Consider the following 14860-nt stretch of genomic DNA (forward strand, 5'->3'; position numbering starts at 1 on the left):
CGGAGACTTTGCAGTATCTGTTCCTCAAAGGCTACGCAAGGTCTACCTGGTTTGGGAGCAAGCACTGCCAATTTCATCACAGAAATAGTTCCCGTCATAGAGTTGTTCCTGTGGCCTGGCATCGCATATCTGAAGAGAAACATTTTGTAATGGTCATCAGAGGGACGAAGCTCTTCTGCGACCGCATATCATCCCGCCGCAAACGGCTTGTGCGAAATGGCGAATACGACAATCAACCAGATGATTGCCATGACTGCCGCCGGGGGAGAAAAGTGAGCCGGTATTGTCCGATATGTTATATTCGGCTACAACACCGGGTACCAAGACACGGTCCCTCAAACCCCATTCTTCTTGGTGAACGGTAGGGATCCAGTGCTGCCACTAGACTTTGTTTACAGCCGCCGGAAACCTCAACAGCTCAAAGAGGAATCAAGCTGTTTCGCGGTAGTGCCCACGAAACACAAGAAAGCTAGAAAACTTCTACTAAACATCTAGAAAGGAAACTCCAAAAGTATATTAGAAGTTTAGTTGAGATGTTATTTAGACGTAAGCAGCTTGAAAACTTCCTGTAGCTGTGCTAACGCCACGTTATTAGAAGTCTAGAAAACTGCTTGCAAGAATTCTAAAAAACTTCTTGCTAGATCTTTTTAAGAGCTTTTTTAGACATTTATTTTTCATGCAAACCAGCTTGTTGAGGAGCTTGCCCTAGTCAATTCGTTGCATCATGCCAGTGTTTTGCAATCGCGTTTTAGCTGTTCACTGTCAAGCGTAATAGGTAAAGGGATGCCTGCGTAATATGGCGTCACATTAATTTCTCGAGCTACTCTAGCGAGCAGGATTGATAATTCAAAAAAGGCAGAAGTTGAGGGGAAGATGGAAGCTTGAAGAGATGACAAATTCTTCGACACGGGGTGTCGCTGGAGCGATTTCGACAAGCGGACTTGTCAATTCACAGCTTTGAAGAAGACAAGTTTGCTTGTCGAAGCGCTGACTCCAGCGACACCCCGTGTCGAAGAATTTGTCATCTCTTCAAGCTTCCATCGTCCCCTCAACTTCTGCCTTTTTTGAATTATCAATCCTGCTCGCTAGAGTAGCTCGAGAAATTAATGTGACGCCATATTACGCAGGCATCCCTTTACCTATTACGCTTGACAGTGAACAGCTAAAACGCGATTGCAAAACACTGGCATGATACAACGAATTGACTAGCGTGTTGCTGGAGCCAACATTTTGACAAACTAACTTGTCTTCAAGTTCCAGCCTTGAAGAAAAGTCCGCTTGTCGAAGCGGCTCCGGCGACACCCCGTGTTCAAGAATTTTTTATCTCAGCAAAATTGGTGTTCTTCTGGCCAAAGAATTGGTTAGCCCTATATATTCAGACATGACAGTGCCTTAATTCATTGTTCTCAACACATCTAAGCATTTTGATGTCGGGCCATTTTCATTACTTGTGTTTTATGGAATACGTTATACCACGCTTCCAAAAGTAAATGCGAAATTCCAACAAATGTTGTTATCATGCATAACCTTTATTGTAGCAATTCCAAACAATATGTTGGCCACTTGACATAGGCTGGAGCAATGGAATTGATGACTTTGTTCAAGAAACCTGCACGCAAAAGGCACAGTAAAGTACAACGTGTCTCAATCAATCAGACATATATCAGCACAACAAAAATCGGAAGGCTGTCTTGGCAAACACACGAGCACAGCAGCAATACTTTGCTAAATCATCCAACATTTGTAAACGCCAATAGGAGCTGTTCAATGGCTTATTTTGTCTCAATGAAGTAAATTAGATATGTTAAAGAATCTTGGGTAGGCAAAATTTAGAGTTCCTCTACAATGGTGTGTGTCAATAATATTGTGGTTTTGGGAATACCTGGAATTCTAATTTCAGCCTGCACACAAAAGGCACGATGAGCCAGGAAAATGTTTCAGTCAAGCATGCACCTACACCAGCATAACAAAGAAACAAATAAAACGAAACAAGAAGCTAGTTTGGTTAAACGACAACAAACACCGTAGCACAGGGCGACACTGGTTTAGGGAAAAATTCGCCCTAGTTGGTAGCACATGCAAAGAATTTTTTCGCATAACCAACACAAGAACAAAAATGGAGACACAACATGTGCAGTAACTTTCAGTAGAATGGTTTATTGCACACGAGGCAAACGGTTGCACAATGCCGGTGCACTCACACTGCACCAAGAAGCAATGCACCGAGATTTGTCTTTTTCCATTTCATTTTTAGATATACATAACACTAATAAACTCACAGACTACTGCACATTCCAGAAAGTCTATTCTTTATCTGACAAGGACAGGGACAGAGTACTAACACAAGTGGTACGGATATTTGCGATTTTGGCAGCTTATAGTATTATCAATCTCGTTAGTTAAGCTCTATTGGTTGATAAAACCTTTGAGTTCTGCTAGAAAGGTTCACACCCACACGCTCTACAGGACAATGCAAGCCACCCATCATTGGCTTTATTTACAAGATTACAATGCTCTATTAACCTATCATTCATGCAGCTGCTTGTTTACACGACATACTGCTTACTGCAGGAAAGAGGTATCTGATAAGCGACAGTTTCTCCACATTCCACAAACCGCATTCTATGTCGTTTCTGGCAAGCAGTTGTCTTCTTCGATGCTTGGCTGCTAATTCTGCAAATCGATTTCAGCTTTCATGGAGCGGAAAAACTATTTGTACATTAGCAAGTGACATCAACCTTATGATGTAGTGCAAAATTTCATGCAAGTGTGGCACGACAGCTATTCCTTTTTGAGCAACATCACTGTTGGAATGGCAGACTAGAGCAATGGAGTGGTACTTCCTAATCGGGACCTCTGCGACTAACACCTTTGTTTGAGTGACGTGTTGTGTGTGAATCTTTCCAATGTGCAATGTGTTCCGTTGAGTTGTTGCGCTATTCAAGTACAGAATAAAAAGCTTGGCATCACGTGCTAATGTGCAAGTAGTTTTTCAGCTCGATGCAAGCTGAAATCGATTTGCAGAATCAGCACTCAAGCACCAAAGACGACGACTGCCTGCAAGAAACAACATAGGACACAGTTTCTGGAATGCAGAGAAGCTGTCATTTATCAGATACTTCTTTCATGCGGTAAGCAGTATGCCGGGAAATGGGCCACTGCAGGAATGATAGGTTAAGAGAGCATTTTTAAAAGAGGCGAGCGAATGTTGGGTGAGTTAGTGTCTCGACATAGTAAATACCATCGTAAGTAGCGCAACTAGACAGGACAACAGTGTTCGTCTGTTCCTTTCTGTTGTCCTGCCTAGTTGCGGTACACACAATTGCATTTATAAGACAGCATTGTAATCTTGTAAACACGATGGATGTCTGGCGTCACAGTGTAGAGCATGTGAGTGGGAACCTTTCTTTCAGAACACAAATGTTTTATCAGCTAATAGAGTTGAACTAACGAAGTTGACAATAGAAGCTGCAAAAATTGCAATAGGGGGTATGAATTTTGTTAGCACTCCTCGACTGTCCTTCTCGAATGAAGCACTGACTTTCTTAAACATGGAGTAGTTCGCGAAGTGATCAGTATGCCGTATATTTTGCTAAAATAAAGCGGAAGAAGACATCTCTCTGCATGGCACCTTGGTTAAGCTTGAGGGCACCACCCCATTGTCTACAAGTGCCTCGTGTGCAATAAACCATTTTTTTTAAAGTTAGTGCACAGACTGTCCTTTTTCGGCTTTGTGTTGCTTATGTGCTAAAAATTTTTACCAAGTGTGTTGAGGTCACTTATGAGTACAGAAAACGAGATACTTTAGAAATTTCAACCACAGATACACACAAGCACAACAGCAAAACCTAGTTAACAGTAGAAAACTTGTAACAGCCAAAGGAAAGTGCAGCTGAACAGTTGAGTGCAGCTGACTGCCCACACAATGCGCTTAAATTTAGGTATGTTTCAGAATCCCGGGTAAGCAAAATCAACGAGTTCCTCCACAACGGTGGCCATCACAATAGTGTCGTGGTTTCGGAAATACTCGGAACTTTATTTTCATCCTGCACGCAAATGGCACAATGAAGTCAGCCAAGCATGTGCGTGCAACAGCTTACCCTATGTCTTTCAAAAATTATAACAAATCGGAACATTTTCGAAGCATATGTTTTGACGCCTTCTGCACATCCTTCTAAGGCCTCACAGCAAAGTTACTTGAACACGGGCATGAGCTGGCGCTCTCATGTATAATTCGTTCAGGTGACCTGTCGGCGGGTTCAGGTGACGCACTTCCACATTCATCACCCTCAACACAGATTGTAACCAGGCAGGCATTATCTACGCTTTCAGTAGTTGAGTTTTGTGCTGAAAAGTTACTTTCATTATTTTGCATCGAGGCGGTCTGGCGAAAAAGCGGCTCAACTGCAGCATGAAGTCGGCGATGTTTTTGCCGACGCGATAGGGAGCCGATAGCTTTCTTTTTTCTTTCCATGGCAGACCCTTTCGTGCGGAAAGCTAAAAATGACACTTACGTCTGTTGGGTGTCTGGAAGACAATGAGGTCCTGGAGTTGTGACACGCACAGCAGGACGAACAAGAAGCACATTCCGAAAAGACGGAGAAAGGATATTCAACTTGAAACGCTTGAAACTATACTGCGCAGTTATCGTCGGCGGCTTCGGTGGAAAGAGAGCGAGATAAGAGCGAGAGCGGCGAGAGCGCCAGAGCGGCGTCACGGGCGGCCAATGAGAGGGCACGACACGATGACGTAGAATGACGAAGTGTGTGGCGACCAATGGCGACCATGGGTGGCGACATGTCTCGACTATGGCCTCCGAGATGGGGGGACGCGCCCGCTATCTCGGAGGCCATGTCTCGCCTCTCGACGGCGGGAGGGTGAGGCGAGGTTGTGGAGAGGAAAAGACGCTTTCTTCCGCCCTCGCTAGGAGCGCGCCTCGGCAAGCATGGTCTGCGCGCGAACGAACTAACTGGAGATGACGCTCGAAGGGTCCGGGGGCACTCTCGGTCCCCATACTGCCCATACATTGTATCACATTTTATTTCATCAATTAAGCGATGGTGATCGATGTTCGGCGAATGATTTTGTATCCTTCACGTGCATGGTGGGCTAAAAGATGGGAAAATTTGGTTTACCGATCTTCACATGTTAAAATGGGGAGAAATATAAACCCGCTACCCTTTCTTTTTATTGCGCATGCGGTTCAGGCGACCAATATTTGCGATTACGAACGTATACGAGCGACCGAAGTTCTTATGTGCGCATTTTAATGGCAAAAGCTCTAGAAAAAAATGTTTACTAATCGTTTTAAAAAGACTTCTTGTAAAAAACGTTTTTTCAACGTATTCTAAAAAACTTCTTGTGAAAAACGTTTATTCAACGTTGCATAATATACCTAGATGTCTACATACCTTTTTAGTCGTTTCAAGAAGTTTTTTAGAGGTTTTGTGTTTCGTGGGTAAGGTATAAGGGGGTATTTTCTGGATCTCGTTTTAATAGAGTGTAAGTAGAAGTGAGTCGTTGCGTGGTTGACTGCCAGCATTTCGAAGTGCAAGTGAGCTTGGCAAGGTCTCATTATCGTCTTGAGTGGATTTTGTAAACTTGCATGTGATGTATGTAAGCAGCGATGTTCATAGGCGTGCGCAGGGTTCCCCTTTAGGAGGGGCGAAGCTTCATCGCAGCGCCCCCTCTTCTTACGTGACAAGGGGGGGGGGGGCGGCCGCCCCTCTGCCCCCCCTCTGCGCACGCCTATGGCGATGTTTAATCAGTCTGCATTGGCGAGCGAACGCTTTTTTCAAGCCGGAGTGCTTCCACTGAAGCATGCCAACTCTGGTGGCTCGGACGCGAGTGTCAAGTGTAGAGCCACTTGGGCAGATACATTTTTGTTGCGCGTGGCGCTCTTGATTTTTTTCCTTCCTCGATGGTCATGAGCACAACCAACGTTTCTAGAACCAGGTGGTTCTAAAAACGTTGGCCACAACCGGCTGAAGGGCGAAGCGCGCGTTCCTTAGGCGCGCTGGTCTGGCCGTGCATGACCACGCCTGTGGCAAAAATACCACAACGAGCTTTGGATTGAAAACTTTTATAAGACAATACAGTTGCAGGTACAGCACTCTAGTACAGGCAAACGTCGCGTGTTGGGCCATGATGGCACTGGCCAAGCCATTCTGTGGCCAAGCCCAGCAAGCCCGGAGTACACCTACAGGCTAGCCACCCTGGTATAAACAAAAAACGCAATACCAAAACGCGCGACAGTTGTCCAGTTGTGGTCGTTGTGGCGTTGTGATCGTTGTAGCTGGGAAAGCTGCGTCTGAATTACTCCGCTGTCAATACATTGGTATATTCTGTAACTACTGTAACGCTAGGTTAGCTACTAGACGCTGTCTTTGAAGTGACAGGTGTCATGAGATATTCGCAAGAATAGGCAACGTTCTGACAGGTGTGGCCTGGCTATGCAAAGTTTCGTTTCCTTCGTCTAAGACGCTGCACCACCATAGTAGTAAACCATAGCAATACTACATCGGCGCAGCAGTACGCTGGTAAGTTAAAAAAATTCCAGTTTTAAAATATAGTGCTCAGTTCGTTGGCGAAGGCGACGTGAAAGCAGCCTGTTGTGTCGACTTGTCGCTTATGCTCTTGTCGCTATTAAAATGTGCGCCAGCAAAAGTTGGTCGCTACGGTTTCACCAAGTCTTTGCTGATATGTTGTTTCGGTGAAAAAAAAAAAAAATGAACACGCAACCACCGACGGCGGCGGATATTTAAGTTAAAGTGGTAGGCGTGCTTCATGTTCTTTGCTTGCTCTGAAGAGGACCAGCACGCAACAGATGACACTGTTCACTTAAACATTACTTAGCTGGTGTCGCAAGATGGCTAAAATGCGTTTCGCATGTACGAGTATTAGCGTTCAGCAAGTGCAAAATGGTGCTTTTTACATACTGCGTAGTATACATCTTGCTGAATACACCGCGACGCATTTACTATGTAGTGCGTCATGTGCGTGCATGCTTCCAAAGGCCAAATCAGCATCTTAGCTGAACGCTGCATATGTGAAGCAATAAAAATGACATAAAATGTATCTTCGTCCTCGATACTGAGCCACCATAAAATTAATAGGTGCGGTTGGCAGCGTAGACTTTTTCGTGCGTCGCGCAAGTCAGATTATTCTGTCTGACAAATATGTGACGGGTATAACTAGTATGCAAGTTTAATTGGTAAAACCTTCGTAATCACCCTTAAACTTTTCATATTTTTACCCTTATCGTGGACGACGTTGCCTAGAAGTTGTGTTGTGACTGATGCAGTAGATATGCGCTTCGATTTTATGCCCTTGACGTCATATGAACTTGTTTCTGCTAGAGATTGTAAACAACACTGAATAGGTCACACTTCCTCACTTTTTCTTTAACATACTCTTTGTGTTATTACTTGTTTGACAACAATTTGTGAACGTTGTGGGGCTCTGCGATTGTTGGAATTCATGCCACCTGTTACTGCACCTGCTGTTTGAGCCTGAAGCTCTTGTGGTTTGGCAATATATCCACAGATCAGACAAGTACAAGACTCTAGGCAAAGGGTTGCGAGCTGCATCCGGACGCTTGCTCTGCTACAATGAGTTGGTCAGGAGGGGAATGCAGCTATTCGCAGGCACTGAAAGGTGCAAGACGTGCTTCGCTTAATGGTGACACTGACGAGACAAGCCTGCATGCACTGGCGATTGAGCCCAGGTGCGACACATCTGCTTACGAAAAGAGACAAGGTTGGTGCATTCTCACTGCTGGCTAGCCCTTCACATTTAACTTTTTTTCACTTAAGCAAAGCTGAAAATATGTGTGAAATTGTAGATTGTATGAGCGGAAAACAGCAGGAACAGAAGCGAAGAACTTGACAGGACAGACGCTCAACTGTGTAATTGTTTGGAAGGATGAACAGTAGTAAGCTGTCTCATGCACCAAGCTTCTCGTATGCTTGCTGTATGTATAAGTTTCATAACATTATTTTTGCTAGTAATAAGTCAGTTTTAACGGCAGAGCTGTTCCAGGGCTGAGCCTGACGACAGATGAGTGTCACATGTCACACTCAGTTTCCCAGATACACCCATAGATGACGTAACTGCCATAGTCATGGTAAGGTCCCTCTATTTTTCAAAGGTAGCACAAACTCCTCCTCTCAATGCCGTTTCCTCCTCGCACGTCAGTCTTGACCTTCAATATCGGGCGAGACTCGCAAGGTGCGCGCGGCCCGCATGCGGTGCGTCGAAGCAGGTGCTTGTACTTGCTTGGAAACGTAACAGTTATGGGCGCAGATTCACACAGCTGTTCGTATGTAAGATGTGTAGTAAAAATAGTTTGTGGTTGGTTGGTACCTTAGCTATCATCTCATGTTTTATAAGCAAAAAAAATTGCACACTGGTGCTGGCATATATAAGAAATCCCATGGCGGCACCTTAACGCGCGAAACCTGGGACCTGTTTTGACAACGTGAAAAACCTAGCATTCGCACATTGTATTTGAGTTCATAAGTGTGAGATGCGTCGCTCGCACCAGAAAGACAAGAGGCAGAACATGTTAGACGTTATCCTAGGAAGTCGTTACAGCTGCCGTTTTTCGTTTCGGATACTGTGGTGTTTGTTTACAAGACTCATTTAGAAAGTCAGACGCTATATCAAATTATGAACACACAACATGGCGGAAGCACTTATTTGCTAAATACCCCCAGCATGCATTCTTTTAATTTCGAACTGCGTTCACGTGCTTCTGTTGCCCCCTCAGGTAAATATCTTTTTGGTTCCATTGTGCGTACCTCGTGTACCTAGCTCTTTACTTGGAGACTCTTCCAGTGTGCTCAGTTTATGAGAAGTCGTGCTGGTATGCCAATTGTTAAAGGGGCCCTCCAACACTTTTTTTGAAGCGCCTACATCGCTGCTGACCGCGTCAACGCGTAGTGGCGCTCGCCAGAACTATTGCGGGCGGAAATGACGAAGATGAGCGCTGGCCTATGATTGGATAAATGCAACGTTAGAAGTAAGAACGGCGTTGCATCACAAAAGGGGTTATTATTGGGTTTAGTTTTTCTTCAGCTTGCTTTTCCCACTGAACATCAACTAGACAGACGATCTTAGACATTTCAGCTTTAAAACTGCCGCGCCCGGCAAAGAATGCGCCGAACGCCACGGCGCTGGAGGGAAACGCGCTCGGGACGCTCCAGGCGCTGTTGTTTGTAGAAACTGAAGGGAAAAAAATGTAAGAGCGTTGATATAGACGCCGTCGCAACAAGAAACACGACTAAAACTAGAAAACATGATACAGGCGTTCACGATCTGCCTCGTTTCGCACGCGCACTTCACTCTTAATGCACCACATTGTTTGTTACTATCGCAACGGCGTCATCAACATGTTGGAAAGAACGGCCAACATTGTATGCAAGCTTCCCGTACGTAGGATCTTTCAGATCATTTCATTGGGGCGCCATCAGACGTCACAGGGCGAGTGAAACGTGGTCAGGTGACCCCGCGAAAATCGAGTTGAGGGTAGGCCTCCATTTTATTGTATTTTGAGTGTTCTAGGCTGAATAACTTCGGACTGCGTGCCCCTACCGCTGCCGTTCTTGCTGCACTAATATCTTCAGCCTCCAGTCTACGCAACCCGAAAGTAAAAACTGTAAAACAATGAGGTCAGGAAAAGTGTTAGAGGGTCCCTTTAAAATACGCTCTTTTATTCACAGGAGTGCATGGGTATTTTCGTTCGTTAGTTGGCTAACTGTAAGCTCGCAAACACACCTTCCCGCGTTCATCACTAACTGGGTGAGAACAGCGGGCCAGTCCCTTCCTCAGTAATGAAGCCTCCAAATGCAAATAACTGTTTTTAATTTCCGTTGATCACACATCTATAACTATTTGAAACAAAGAAAACACAATTATTGTAGCAAATCAAAAGTGCTCTTTCTCGTTGGCAAATTTCCTTATAAGATAAAACATTGAAACAAAACAATCATCGCACATTTGTAAGTGTTTATATAAAAGTAAAGGCACTCCTTCATAATCACATCTACATACATAATAAGAAAAAACACCGAAACAGAAGAGTCATTGCATGTTGCATCATAATTATGTAAAAGAGGTAGAAACACTTCTGAATTGCGGATGCATATAAAATACACATTAAAACAAAGCAGTCATTGCACATTACATCCTTGCACATCTTTAACTATATATATAAGATAGGCTAAAACGAAACAAAATTATTGCACGTTTGTAATGCCATTCCTCATTGCAGTACTCCTGCTACCAGACTTTCTTTAAGCCAGTTGTTTGCTCTCTGCTGATTGTTCGTGAGGTGTTTCTGAAAAATATAGACATCCTGCATTGCACTGTCTGCAATTTGTCTAACGTAATACAGCTGAAGTGCGCTGCAAAACATCTTGCTTCTTGCGTAAGCAAGAATGCGAATGGCGATGAAAACAGGATGGTGTCCTTGCACTGGATAAGTTCCTATTTATTTACAAGTCAAATGTGTACTTAAAAAGCTTGGTCAAAACTACAACAAAATAATAAAGTGCATCAAAGAGAAACATACAGCAACTGTCTTATAATAATATTTGAACACAGAAAAAGAGTAACAAAAACACTGAGAAATGCGTATAAATTTAAAAAATATAAAAACCGACAAAACACAGAGTAAAAATTCTTACACTCGCTTCGAATAAACATATAGTTCAAGAGAAAAAAATAATTGTGAGGTTATAGAACAAACACGCATTTAGAATTATAGTTTGCATACAGGCAGCTTTGCAGCATATTGCCACGCCCACTTCTTGTCTTGTTTTGATGTATTCGGGTTTGACCGGCAGGGACGGTTATCAACGCTCGACGCTGTCCGCGAAGTAGTGTTCTAGAAGCGTCGAGCGTTGACGCTTCTAGAACACTACTTCGCGGACAGCGTCGAGCGTTGATAACCGTCCCTGCCGGTCAAACCCGAATACATCAAAACAAGACAAGAAGTGGGCGTGGCAATATTACTAAGTAACTTACGCTCATCAATCAATGCTACTTACCATGTCTCTTTCTTTATTGTACACATCTCATCACCACCCTTTATTTATGCACTTTAGCAAAATGAACACTAAAAAAAATACAGCTCAGACTTTCTCAGAGTAAGCTTTTAACGACTTGTGGAAAATTAATTTCGTACAATCTACGGGCCGTGCGAGAAAACAGAGCTCTTGCAAAAATATTTTTCTGAAACTGAGTAAATTTTTGCAAAATGATTAGTAAAATGCGAACACTAAGGATTTCATTGCAATTACTGTATGTGAGAAAGCATGGCCGATAACTTCACGCCGCTTTTTTTGTCTAACTTAGGCATCAGTATCGAGCCCTTGCTTCATCTAAAAGATTTTGAATGGCAAATATACACGAAAGAGTTTAGTAGTGATCGACTTAGCTCATAAAGCCTCCCTTCGTGACAAGTCGAAGTTCTTTCTCCCGATACAATGGAGCCATATCGCTCGCCGTTTGAGGTTTTCCTTTCCACGAGGAACAGAAAAAAGCCTGTCACCCTTGGCAATGCTGTTCGAGCAGCCAACAGCGCAACAAGTAGGCATCTGGCTGCAGCTGATGGCGTCTTGCAAACTGTAAAAAGCTGTAAAAAGCCTGCGCTCACATACAGCACACACGTGTGGCGGTGTTTCTATGCTCGATAATGGCGTCATTTTCCAGAGAGAGTGCAAGCGGTGGAGGAGTCATCGGGGATAACTGGTTACGTGTTGGGCCTGGTCCAGCAGAGGAGCACAAAAGGGCAAGAAGAGAGGAGAGATGTAGAGGGCAGGGAGGAAATTCTCCCTTCCCCTTTTTTTTTACAATGGTTTGCACTGCCTTTGAAAAATACAGGGACTTTAGGTCACGGACGAAGTGGTAGCTGCACAGTGAAAAGTGGAAGGTCTGCTTGAGCGTGAATATTGTCTAAAGTCGTCCCTCAAAAACTGGTTTCCAGATACGCGTCACAGATGGCTAACTGCCTTGGTCGTGGTAGCCACACAGTGAAAAGCGGAAGGGCGGACCGAGCATGAACAGAGCCTAAAGTCATCGCGCAAGAACCAGTTCCCAGATACACCTATAGACGGCTAGCTGCCTCGGTCATGGATGAAGCAATAGCTGCACAGTGAAAAGGGAAGGGGCAGCTCAAGCGTGAATAGGGCTTAAAGTCGTCCCGCAAGAGCCGGTTCCCAGACACACCCATAGACGGCTAACTGCCTTGGTTGTGGACGAAGGGGTAGCGCACAGTAAAACAGGGAAGGGCAGCTCAAGCGTGAATAAGGCCTAAAGTCGTCCCGCAAGAACCGCTTTTCAGATACACCCATAGATGGCTAACTGTGGCTCGAGCATGAATAGGGTCCATAATCACTGTAGCAGGGGCAGGTGTGGCAGGGGCTGCCGCACATTCTTTCCCTTGCATCTCTACTCTACAAATAACGTAATCACAGTACCCTAAACAAAATCGCAATGTATCACAGACTGAAGGAAGAGAATTATTTTTTTTCTTTTTCGAGGGCTTGTTTCTTTCTAAACAAGGTCTCCGTCGCCGGGAATTGTGCTTCGCACCGGCACTCAGCGCAGTGCATGGCCAAGTGTGTTTGTTTGACACAACCTTAATGAAGCCAAGGAAGGTATAGGGAACGTTAATTGTAGAGTTTTATGCGTATTGTAATAATTGTGATACAGATGTGAAGAAAGTAAAGTGGACAAAAAGGCAACTTGCCGCTGGCAGGGATCGAGCCTGCGACCTCGCAGGTTTGGTCCCACAATCACACGGGAAACACAGGAAAACTGCAGCTCTGCTGTTTCTGCAGATTTCACACTGGGTGGAACTGGGGTAATTTTTTAGTGAGCCTTTTTTTCCTGTGATCATTTATAAAGACAAATGAATAGGCTGTTATTCCACACTCGGCAAAGCGTAACTCAGCTAACTGCTTATGTTTGCTAAGCAGTTAGCTTTGTTGAGTATGGGCACGTGTAGCTTTAGAAGGTGTATTCTAAAAAATTTTCACGTTTACTTTATGCTCAGCATGCCTAGTAAATTGTTGTGCGTTTGTGCAGTGGAGCAGCATCTACCGGTAGCAGACTTTCCACAAGGACGTTCATGGTCTGAGACAGGTTCAGCTTCGCCTGGCTCTGAAACCTACTCGCAAAATCTTGAGGTGGGTGGTTGTTGTTGTTTTCTTTGTGTTGATGTTATGTTTAAGTTGTTTGATTTTATTTTCAGCATTATACTAAGTCTTCAAAGTCGTGACATTTGAATTTTGAATGGGCACAGACTGAGTAACTCTTTTCCAGTTTACCTGCGTGCTCTCTTTCAGTTTATACTTTACCTGAAAGTAGTTCATAGTGAAAAAACTTTTGAAGTGAAATGTTAGTGCATGCTTAAGGATCATGGGAGGTATTAGGGTCTTTCGTCCAGTGAATTCCTGCAGGAGTTATGCAGCTTTGCACAAATTATCCAACACCTACATAAACAAAATATTAAACAATTTTCAGAAATGTCAGCAGCACTAAATACATGGTTTGACCATCCTTCTGCAATGCGTGAATTTGGTTGTTCTTGAAATTTGACTAACATCTGTGCATTGCAGCATGCTCTAAAAATGGAGCGCAAGGAGGTCCCTGCTCTCCATTTTTAGGGCATGCTGTCTTGTGGACACCTCCTCTCCTCTCCTGGCTAGCACAAAAGGTCTCGGAGTAACCTGTGGCTGTATCTCACACTATTGGGATTATGTATTAAGCGTTGTAGGCATTACCGAAAGAAAAGTAACTGAATACGTTACTCGTCACGCTAACAAAAAGTAACGCGTTACCGCCCTACATTACCTTAAAAAAAAACATGTTAACGTTACCGTTACCGAAAAAGTGTTAGACTTTACTTCCATGGTCAGAAAAATTTAATCGGCGCTCCTCCGCTGCAGGGACCCAGAATAACAATTTAATAAAGCTCATATTTATTTTTCACATAAAATTTCAGGTCCGAACAGTGGTTTTAGCTGAAATACTGATTAACGAGCAGAGTGTCGGAACAAAATGTTTATCGTTTCGGTTTTAGTTTCGTTCCACCGCAGAAAATAGCGTTCAGTTTCTGTTCCGAACCACAAGGAAATATGGTCCGTAACGGTTTGTAATGGTTTTTATTTGTATACAAAAATTAGAAGTTACTAGTAATGATTAAAAACGCTGGATTTATCTTTTAAAGGGCCCCTCACCAGGTGACATAACGAATTTTAGTTAGACGCTGGAAGTTGTGCTCCCAATAAACAGCATTATGCCACAATAATTTTTCTAATCGGTCCATTAGAAGCTGAGGAAACCAATGTTTTGAGGCGGCGCGAAACCATGATGCAAGGAGGCTAGATTGAAGCCCTTGCCGCTCGCCCCATGTAGCCTTCGCAAGCCAAATCCCTTCCCCACCGGCAGGCGAGCGGGAGGATCACGTGACGCATACGCATGAACACATCATGTGCACACAATGTCACGAGCGCATGACGTGCCCGAACCGCCCGGAGACGCAAGCGGTGTTGTGGCGGTGTTCTTTGCGCTTCATCTCTGCAAGTTATGCCGATTGTGCCCTCGCCGATCACTTGGCTTTCAACCTATTACTGAGCATGAAAGCTGCGACATTTGTATGTACACGAGACCAGCAGTATGCCGCCTGAACATCTAGTTAGATGCGGAGGATAAATGAAAAAATTAGTTTCGTTGTAAGGGTTGGCGTCTGCATGATGCACAAAGCGCGAGAACACGAATGCATGCAAAACGGAGGCAGATTAGTCTTGCATCTCGCTGCGATTCGCAGTAAAAATTAAAAATAGAAATGCAC

The 14860-nt window shown here is 44.1% G+C and overlaps 1 long non-coding RNA gene across 1 annotated transcript; it reads left to right on the plus strand.

Moving 5' to 3' along the window:
- The first annotated feature begins 6196 nt into the window (after positions 1–6196).
- On the plus strand, positions 6197–13190 carry LOC119392739 (uncharacterized). Its single transcript, XR_007416298.1, has 3 exons — positions 6197–6571; positions 7556–7758; positions 13093–13190. It is a non-coding gene; the product is annotated as an uncharacterized LOC119392739 (long non-coding RNA).
- The last annotated feature ends 1670 nt before the right edge of the window (positions 13191–14860 follow it).

Source organism: Rhipicephalus sanguineus, chromosome 5 (assembly GCF_013339695.2).
Source record: "Rhipicephalus sanguineus isolate Rsan-2018 chromosome 5, BIME_Rsan_1.4, whole genome shotgun sequence".
Taxonomy (NCBI): Eukaryota; Metazoa; Arthropoda; class Arachnida; order Ixodida; family Ixodidae; genus Rhipicephalus; species Rhipicephalus sanguineus.